The sequence below is a fragment of the Tenrec ecaudatus genome, assembly GCF_050624435.1.
Source record: "Tenrec ecaudatus isolate mTenEca1 chromosome 9 unlocalized genomic scaffold, mTenEca1.hap1 SUPER_9_unloc_3, whole genome shotgun sequence".
Lineage (NCBI taxonomy): Eukaryota > Metazoa > Chordata > Mammalia > Afrosoricida > Tenrecidae > Tenrec > Tenrec ecaudatus.
The window spans coordinates 890710-900906 of record NW_027457622.1 but is presented as its reverse complement, the minus strand read 5'-3'; positions in this window follow the sequence as shown (position 1 = coordinate 900906).

The following is a 10197-nucleotide window of genomic DNA, read 5'->3' as shown; positions in this document are numbered from 1 at the left end:
TCCACCGGCACCCCGTTTGCCTGGCCACCCACCCCCGTCAGCTTAGCACCTGCTCCACTCCCGGCCCAGGAACCTGTGCTGAGCACTTCCCGCCGGTTCGGCCTGCAGCCAGAGCCCCAACCTGCTTCAACCCCCGACACTATATTTCCGCCACCTGAGCCACTTCAGGCTGGCCTGCACCGCCACGGAGACCTATGCCTGGAGCCTGGAGCACTAGACCTGCCTGTCGCGGGTGCCCCTTCCAACACAGACAGCCCAGGGTGCAACAGTGAGTGGTCCTGCCTACTGGGAGCATGAGCAATGGAGCTTTGCACCCCTGCTGGAGCGGCATTGCCCTACCTGGTGCACTGTGGGCATTCCAGTGCAGGCGACTCCAAGCTCTGAGCCTGCCGTGACACATTTCTTCCAAGGCAGAGGACAAGCGCCATTAACCGCTGTTTCCCGCCAGAGCTGCTGCTGTGCAATCCGGCTCGGACCTCATTGCTGCAGAGCCTGCGCCACTCACAGGGCCGGCAGCTAATGAGATAAAAGTCCCAGCCTGCTAGGAAGCCTACGAGATGGCTTTCCCGTCCCGGCCGGAGCCGTCTTTGAGCCCCACCCAGTTCCCACTGCTGGGGTGCACTGCGGAGTGCCCAGCGCCAGCATCTAAGCCTGCCCCAGCCCTTCCCAGCGGGCATAGGAGTCGGGCACTGTGGCCTATGCCTCTCTCAGCACCCCTTGCAGCCCCAGCATTTTCCAGCTGGTGCCAGAGGCCTGCCCCGGGGGCCTGTTCCCACCTGTGTAGCCTCGGCCTACAGGCTCAACTCTACAGGCCTGCAGGAAACTTGGAGGGCTTGCTGATCTGAAGAGCATCCCCCCCCACACACACACATAGGCCGGCTCCAGAGCCCAGATCACCACCACGTCCAGTGGCAGCAAGGCCTAGTACAACTCCAGTTTCTATTAGGCATCATTAGAACTTGGAGGGAAAAAGGGGAAATTTTAAATATATATATATATATATATATATATATATATATATATATATATATATATACATATATACATATATATACATATATATACATATATATATACATATATATCTTTTATCTCATGCTAGTTTTTCTCTTTACTTTCTTTGTTGTCTTTTGACTCTTCTTTCTTCTTCCTTTTTCATTATTGCTAGTACTTCTCTTTTGCCCCCTTTCTATAGGTTTCCTTCTATTTCATTTTTCTTCTCCTTCCAGTTCCATTATCACTTCTTTTCTCTCCTCTGTTATAGCTTCTCCTTCTTCCGCGCTCTCCATCTTTTTCTTTTTCCTCCCAAAATTTTGTTTAAAATTATTTTTAAATTCTTCTTTTTTCTTACTAAGGGTACCCTTACAAACCAAATCAAAGCAACCTGGGGTCACTCACTGAGGCTCCAGCCCACACTCCAGTTGATGAAACATCTCACCACTACGGGTCACAAAGCTTCTGGGAACTCTGCCTACACAGCAGGCTGACCCATCCTTATAGTAGGTAATAGGCAGTCACCTGAAATAATCCTTAGCAGTAACACAGATAAAGTTCCCCTGGCCTCCCAGAAGCATGGGACCTATGAAAGGGTCGAGAAAAAATCAACAGACCACATTACTCCCTACAAAAAAAAACAACCAGAGAGATGAAACATAGTAGCAGAGATAACATTTCTCATAGAAGAAACAGATACAGATCAACCACAGAAGGAAATCTTCAGAAGTCTGCTCTCAGTAATACAGGAGCTGATGGAAGCAACCCAGAATAAGGATGCAATGATAGAGGAGGGGAAGTCTACAATAGAGAGGATGAAGTTCACAAGAGGGGATTAAATCCACCCAACAAAGGGAACTGCAAGGAGCTAGCAGGGTAGGAAGCAGAAGGCACACATGTCACAGAATTTATTACTAGGTTTGAGGAGCCAGAGAATCTTATCAGTGATCTCAAGGACATTCAAACAGACCTAATCAAGTGAGAAAGACGGTCAGATAGGAAAACTAAGAAACAGAGGATAGCCTAAGAACAATGACAGATGCAATGAAGAGGAATAATATTCAAATAATTGGCCTACCGGAGGACAACAAAACACACAAGTTGACAGCCAAGATAGCAAAGGACTTTCTGGAAGAAAACTTTCCTACCCTAACAAAGGAGAACCAGGCACTCATACAGGAAGCAGAAAGGGCGCCAGCTAGAATAAATTCCAAGAACAACACGGAAAGACATATAATAGTAAAAATATCTGACTTAGAGGAAGAAGAGAAAATTTAACAAGCAGCAAGAGACAAGAAGACAGTCACATACAAAGGAGCGCAGGTAAGAATATGCTCAGACCTATCAGCAGATACCAGGAAGAGGAGAGAATGGAGCAACAGCTTCCAAATGCTGAAAGAAAAAAAATGCCTCCCCCAGAATCCTGCACCCTGCCAAGTTATCAATTAAGATAAATGGTGAGATAAGGGTCTTCAAGGACAAGGAAAGACTCAAAGAATATGTTGCAAGACATCCGAGCCTGCAGAAGATACTGGAGGACTCACTATGCCCAGAGGATAAACCTCCACCAAGAACAAACAAGAGACCACCATATAACCCATCTCCATCTAGAAGCCAACATGCCAGCCACAATTACCAGGACAACAGGTCTCAGATGGAAAAGAGGACAAGATAGAAACTCTCCACTCAAACACAGCACACTGATATGAAGGGAGGTAGGTAAAGGCACAAAACAGGGTATGAAAATTATGAATCCACAGATAGTGATAAGAACTGACCCAATGGATTCAATTCATACATTAAAAGAACAAGGCTTGAGGACTGTCTCAAAAAACATAATCAATCACTCTGTTGCCTGAAAGAGACATATCTTAAGCAGACAGACAAGAATATGCTAAGAACAAAGGATTGGCAAAAAGTTTACCAATTGAATTGTTACTCCAAAAAGGCAGGGGTGGTTATCTTAATCTCCAACAAAATGGACCTCAAGATCAAAACCATAAATAGAGACAAAGAGGGACAGTACGTAATGCTCAAAGGTTCAGTAAACAAAGAAGCACTTAGCATATTGAATATTTACGTTCCTAATAATGGTGCGGTGAAATTCATCAAACTACTAAAAAGATGAAAAAGAAAAATCACGGACTCAACAATCATAGTAGGTGATTTTAACACTCCCCTATCAGAGAAAGACAGATTACTGGGAAAGAAGCTCAGCAAAGATGCCATATAGCTAAAGAATGTAATTAAGCAACAGGGCCTGAAAGACATCTATAGAGCTTTCCATCCAAACACAAAGGGTTTCACATTCTTTTCAAACCACATGGATCTTTTTTTTTTTTTTTTAAGAATAGACCACATGCTTGGACACAAGTCCAAACTGAGTAAATTCAAGCATATAGATATTATCCAGACATCTTTCTCAGATCACCATGCCATAAAGCTGGAGATTAACAAGAGGATGTCCAGAAAAGTAAGGGCAACCAATCAAAGAATGAACAACGATCTCCTGTGACATGAATGGGTATGGGCCTAGATCAGAGAGGATATTAGGAAGTTTCTAGAAACTAACAAGTACAAGAATACAATGTTTCAAAACGTATGTGACTCTGAAAATGCATATATGGAAAAAGTTGAAAGGCATATGGCAGATATGTTAACACAAAACCTCCAACAACTAGAACAAAGTCAACAGACCAACCCCTCCAATAGCAAGAGAAAAGAAATAATAAAAATCAGGGCGGAGTTAAGCCACTGGGAAGACAAGAGAACAATGCAAAAGATAAATGCAACTAAAACCTGGTTCTACAAAAGAATTAACAAAATTGACAGTTCTCTAGCAAAGCTTTCCAAGGATGGAAAGGAGCAAACATCAATAGCCAGGATGAGGGATGATCAAGTGCCAATAACAACAGACACCAATGAGATGAAAAGGATAAGCACAAAGTATTATGAAGGTCTGTATTCTAATGAATTCAGAAACCTGGATGATATGGCTAAATATTTGGAAAAACAGTCTTTCCCTAGATTATTTCAGACAGAGGTCAAGAAACTCAACAAACCCCCAGCGAAATAAGAAATAGAGAGGGTCATCATAAACTTACCAACAAAAAAGCCCCAGAGTCAGATGGTTTCACAGCAGAATTCTAGTAAGCATTCAGGGAATAGTTGGCAGGTATCCTCCACAAAGTATTCCATAACATAGAAAAGGATGGCAAAGTCGCAAAATCATTTTACGAAGCCAGCATTACTTTGATACCCAAACAGGGTAAAGACGCCACAGGTATAGAAAATTACAGACAAGATCTCTAATGATCGCAGATGCAAAAATATTTAACAAGTATTGGCCAGTAGAATACAGAAGTATATAAAACATATCATCAACCATGACCAGGTAGGATTCATCCCAGGGATTCAGGGATGGTTTAATATTTGAAAATTCAACATTATTATAAATCACTTTGAGAAGAAAAAGAAGAAAAACCTTATGATAATATCTATAGATGCAGAAAAAGCATTTGATAATATACAACGCCCATTCCTAATCAAGAAACTCATGAAGATAGGATTGGAAGGTAAGTTCCTCAAGCTGATACAACCTATGTATGAAAGACCAATGGCCAACATCATAGTCAATGGAGAAAAGACAAAAAAAATATCCACTGAAAAAGGGTACAAGACAAGGATGCCCCTGTTCCCACTTCCATTCAATATCGTTTTGGAAGTTCTGGCTAACAACATAAGGCAGCAGAAGGACATCAAAGGGATCCAAAGGGAGGGGAGGAGGTGAAACATTGATTATTTGCAGACGACATGGTCCTGTACATTGAAAACCCCAAAATCTCCACAGTTGAAGTACTTACAGTGATAGAAGGATATGGAAGAGTAGCAGAATACAAGATCAATAAACAGAAGTCGGTTGGTTTTCTATACACATCGGACCATGGAAGAGAGGATAAAGAAGGAAATATCCTTCACAGTAGATAGAACAAACTGAAACACTTAGGAATATATTTAACAAAAAATAGTGAAGACCTATACAAGGAAAATTATAAAACCCTACAATAGGAAACCAAAAGCGACTTCCACAAATGGAAGAACATCCCCTGCTCATGGATTTGAAGGCTCAACATAGTAAAGATGACTGTCCTACCTAAAGCGCTTTACAAGTTCAATGCTATACCAATTCAAATACCATCAACCTTCTTCAAAGAATTGGAAAAACTGACCACCAATTTCACACGGAGAGGGAAGAAACCAGAATTAGCAGAGAACTCCTCAAGAAGGACACAGTTGGAGGACCCGCCTTGCCCAATTTTTATGCCTATTACACAGCTACAATGGTCAAATCAGCTTGTTACTGGCACACGACAGACACTCAGACCAGTGGAAAATAATAGAAAGCCCAAGAATAAAACCATCAGCATATAGACAACTGATCTTTGACAAGGGTCCCAAAACCATCAAATGGGAACTGGGTGCCCTTTTTAACAAGTGGTGCTGGAAACAATGGATATCCACATGTAGAAAGATGAAACAAGACGTTTACCTCACCCCATGCACAAGAATAAACTCAAAGTGGATCACATACCTAGAACTTGAACCCAAAGCATCAGGACCATCAAGGAGGGAATTGGGACTAATCTCAGAGCACTGGCCCAGGGAAAGGCTCACTGCAATAGTGAAGGGTAAACACACAGGTGAGCTGTAAATCAACAAATAGAATTTATTAAGAATAAAGCACCTGTGCACCTAGAAAGACTTCACCAAGTGGGTGACAAGACAACCCACAGACTGGGAAAAGATTTTTAGTAAGGACACATTGCACAAAGGGCTCATTACTAAAATCCACAACACCAACATGACCTTCAAAAAGAGGAAAACAATTAATCCCTAAGGAAGTTGGCAAAAGAACTGAAAAGGACTTTCACTGGGGAAGAGATCCATATGGCCAATAAGCATATGAGAAAGTGTTCCAGTTCATAAGCCATAAGAGAAATGCAAATCAAAACAACCATGAGATACCACCTAACACACCTGATGTTCTCCCAAATCAGCAAATCAGAGAGCAACAAGTGTTGGAGGGGCTGTGGTAAAGTAGGAACCCTCCTCCACTGCTTGTGGTCGTGTAGATTTGTACAGCCACTGTGGAAAGCAATCTGGCAATACTTAAAGAAAATGGAAATTGATCTACCTTATGACCCAGCCATCCCTTCACTGGGCATAAACACGACCAGTCATCTGTGCTCCAATGTTTATTGCGGCACAATTCACAATAAGAAAGACTTGGAAAGAGCCTATGTTTCCATCGATAGATGAGTGGATTAGTAAATTCTGGTGCATACATACAATAGAGTACTATGTAACACTGAAAAGCATGGATGATCATATGAAACACGTCATTTCATGAGAAGAGCTGGAAGGAATCATGTTAAACGAGGTAAGCCAAACTCAGAAGGACAGGTGTAACATGAGTCCCCTGAGGTAAGTACATCAGCATGCCAGGTATAGAAGAATAAACACCTATCTCGCAATAAACTGGTGGAAGCATGGATAGTTGGAGGGAGGGCAGTCCACACCTAACGAGGTAAATGAGAGCCCAACATAAAGAAGGAGAAGGTGGGGCAGCTGGAGGGAGAAGTGGGGTGGGGAGAAACCGAGTGGATGGCACGGGGGGAACAGGGCCCTAACCCACCCAGGAGGAGAGTATTGGTTGTGTCCCCACAGAACTGTAACATGCATGTGGACCCCACCATGACACGCCAAACCAGGAGAGCAATGTAACGGGTGGAGGAATCTACAGAGACTGGACCATATGCCGGCCCCAACCAGAATTAGCCCAATTCCCACCATCGAAAAGAGTACAACAAAAAATGAAAAGTGATTGTCTGGTGTGGGAAAGAAACTGACCTACAACACCACACCCAGAAGGAAGCTGAATCAAAGGTAGGAGGAAGAAGGGAGCAGAGCACACCTGGGTCCACCAAGCTCAGAGGACGATAGCCCAGCTCGAAGGGCCCATTGTACAGACAGGACCATACAGCAGGCCCCATGGCAAGATGCGACATCCTGCACTGATCCATGGCCTTACATGGGGCAGCACCTGAGACACAGAGGGGGGATATGCGACTGAGCTGACCCAACCACACTGAGGCAAAACACTGGGGGCATGCAATGGAGTGGCAGGGGAAGCAGAGCAAGGAGGTCCCAATGAAGTGTAAAGGATGAACTTTGGGGACATGACGTGGCACCCCATCAGACTCATCTGGAAAACACTCCTAAAGGTCAACAAACACACCTCAAACTACTAACAGGTGTTTTGGTTGGTTTTTTGTTTGTTTTTTGCTCTTTTTGTTTTGTTTTTTTTTCCTTTTTATCTCTTCTTTTAAATTTTGTATGTCAGTGACTTTTTTGTTTGTTAGCTTGTCAGTGTTCCTGCCGTCAATGCCATGTTCTTATATGCCACTTTGGTGCTGTCAAAGCCATTTGCATTTTTATGCACATATTACTCTATCTGCAGGTCCACCTAGATAAGATAGGCTGGATAAACAATGTGAGAAGAAAATAATGGCAGCAACGGTCCCAGAGGAACATGAGAGTATGGGAGGTAGGGGAAGTGAGGAGGTGTTGGCCAACCCAGGGACAAGGGAACAATGAGTGGTTCAAACCCAGTGGAAGCAGGGAATGGGAGGACTGGTTGGGAGTGACCAAGGGCAAGGTAAGTGAGAGGAATTACTGAAACCAGAATGAAGGCTGAACATGGTAGTAGGACAGGAGGATCGTGTAAGGAACTAGAGGAAAGGAGTAAGAGGCAAATGGCATATATAAAAGCATAAATATAGACATGTATATATATAAAATATTTATAATTATGGGGGAATAGATATAGGTTTAATAATAGGGTATCAGGTAAACATTGGGCCTCCTTACGTGCATTCCCTCAATACAAGAGTACATTGCTCAGCTAAACGGTCATTTCATGATACCCACCTTCCTGACATGATAGCTGAAGACAGACATGTGCATAAGCAAACATGGTGAAGAAAGCTGATGGTACCTGGCTATCAAAAGATATAGTGTCTGGGGTCTTAAAGGTTTTAAAGCAGGCAAACTGCCATCTAGCTCAGAAGCAACAAAGCCCACACAGAAGAAGCACATAAGCCTATGTGAACATGAGGTATTGAAGGGATCAGGTAGCAGACACCAAAGAACAAAATCAATGATTGTGTGATCACCTTCCCCACATAAACGCTGAAGACGAACGTGTGCATAAGTAAGTGTGGTGAAGAGTGATGATGGTGCCTGGTTATCGAGAGATATAGCTTCTCAGAACTTAAAAGCTTGAAAGTAAACAAGCGGCCATGTAGCCCAGAAGCAACAAAGCCCACATGGAAGCAGCACACCAACATGCGTGATCATGAAGGGCCACGGGGACCAGGTTTCAAGAACCAAAGGAGGGGGTGGGGAAATCATATCATCAGGGAGCGCATGATGGGGACCTAATGCCCATCTGTAGACAACTGGACATCCCTTGCAGAGGGATAGTGGGGAGAATATGAGCCACTCAGGGCTCAGTGTAGCAATAATGAAACTCACAACCTTCCTCTGGTTCTTAAACGCTTCCTCCCCCCAACTACCAGGAACCCAATTCTACCTTGCAAACCTGATTAGACCAGAGGATGTACAGCGGTACAGATAGGATCTGGAAACACCAGTAATCTAGGGCAGATGAACCCCTCAGGACCAAGGGTGAGAGTGGCAATACTGGGAGGGAAGTGGTGGTAGAAAGGGAGAACCAATCACAGGGATCTACATATTACCTCCTCTTTGGGGGGTGGGGATCAGAAAAGTGGGTGAAAGGAGACGCCGTGTAGTATAAGATACGATAAAATAATAATTTATAAAATTTTAAGGGTTCATGAGGGAGAGGGGAACAGCGAGGGAGGGGGAGGGAAAAAGGAAAATGAGGAGCTGATTCCAGGAACCAAAGCGGAAGGCGAATTTTGAGAATGATGAGGGCAACGGATGTACAAGTGTGCTTTACACAATTGACATATGTATGGATTGTGATAAGAGTTGTATGAGCACCAATAAAATGATTTAAATATATATATTAATAAATAATATTATTAAAATTAAATAAACCTTTTACAATAGTCATCCGATTGATAAAATACTTAGGAAAAACCTGACAAAAGACACAAAAAATTGTACAAAGAAAACTACAGAATCCTATAATTAGAAAACAAAAAAAGCGCTACATAAATGGAAGAATATCCCATGTTCATGAATGTTGTTGCCATTGTTGTTAGGTGTTATTGAGTACATTCTGACTCGTAGCTACCCATGTACAACAGAATGAAATCCTGCCATGTCCTGTGCCATCCTCATAATTGTTGGTATGTTGGAGTCTATTATTCAACCACTCTGTCCATTCATCTTGTTGACGGTATTCATCTTTTTCATTGCTACACAATATTACCAAGCATGTTGTCTTTTGCCAGGGACTGGTCTCCTGATATGTCCAAAGTAGGTGAGACAAAGTCTCACAACATGGCCTCCAAGAAGCATTCTGCCTGTAACTCCAAGATAGATCTGTATGTTCTTCTGGTAGCTCACATTACTTTCCATATTCTTCACCATAATTCAAATGCAAAGATTTTCCTTTGCTCTTCCTTATTCAAAGGCAATCTTTCACATGCATAGGAGGCAGTTGAATATATCATGGCTTGGGTGAAGCACAATTTAGTCCTCAAAGTAGCATCCTTGCTTTCCAAGACTTTAAAGAATCTGTGCAGAAGATTTACCTAGTTCAATGTATTTTTTTATATATTCACTTGCTTTCATCAGCTTTGGAATCAAGAAAGATGAAATCCTTGACAATTTCAATCTTTTCCCCCTTTGTCTTGATATTTCCTACTAGTCTAGTTGTGAGGATTTTTGTTTTCTTTAAATTTAGCAGTAATCCATAGAATAAGCTTCCATCTTTGACCTTCATTAATTAGCAAGTGCTTCCAGTCCTCTTTACTTAACAATCAAGGTTGGGTCATTTGTGTATTGCAGGTTGCTAATAAGTCCTCCTCCAATCCTGATGCCCCATTCTTCTTCATTATTTGCTCAGCATTCAGATTGAATAAAGATGATGAGTGGGTGCAACCCTGACACACACCTTTCCTGATTTTAAACCTTGCAGTTTTCCCTTGA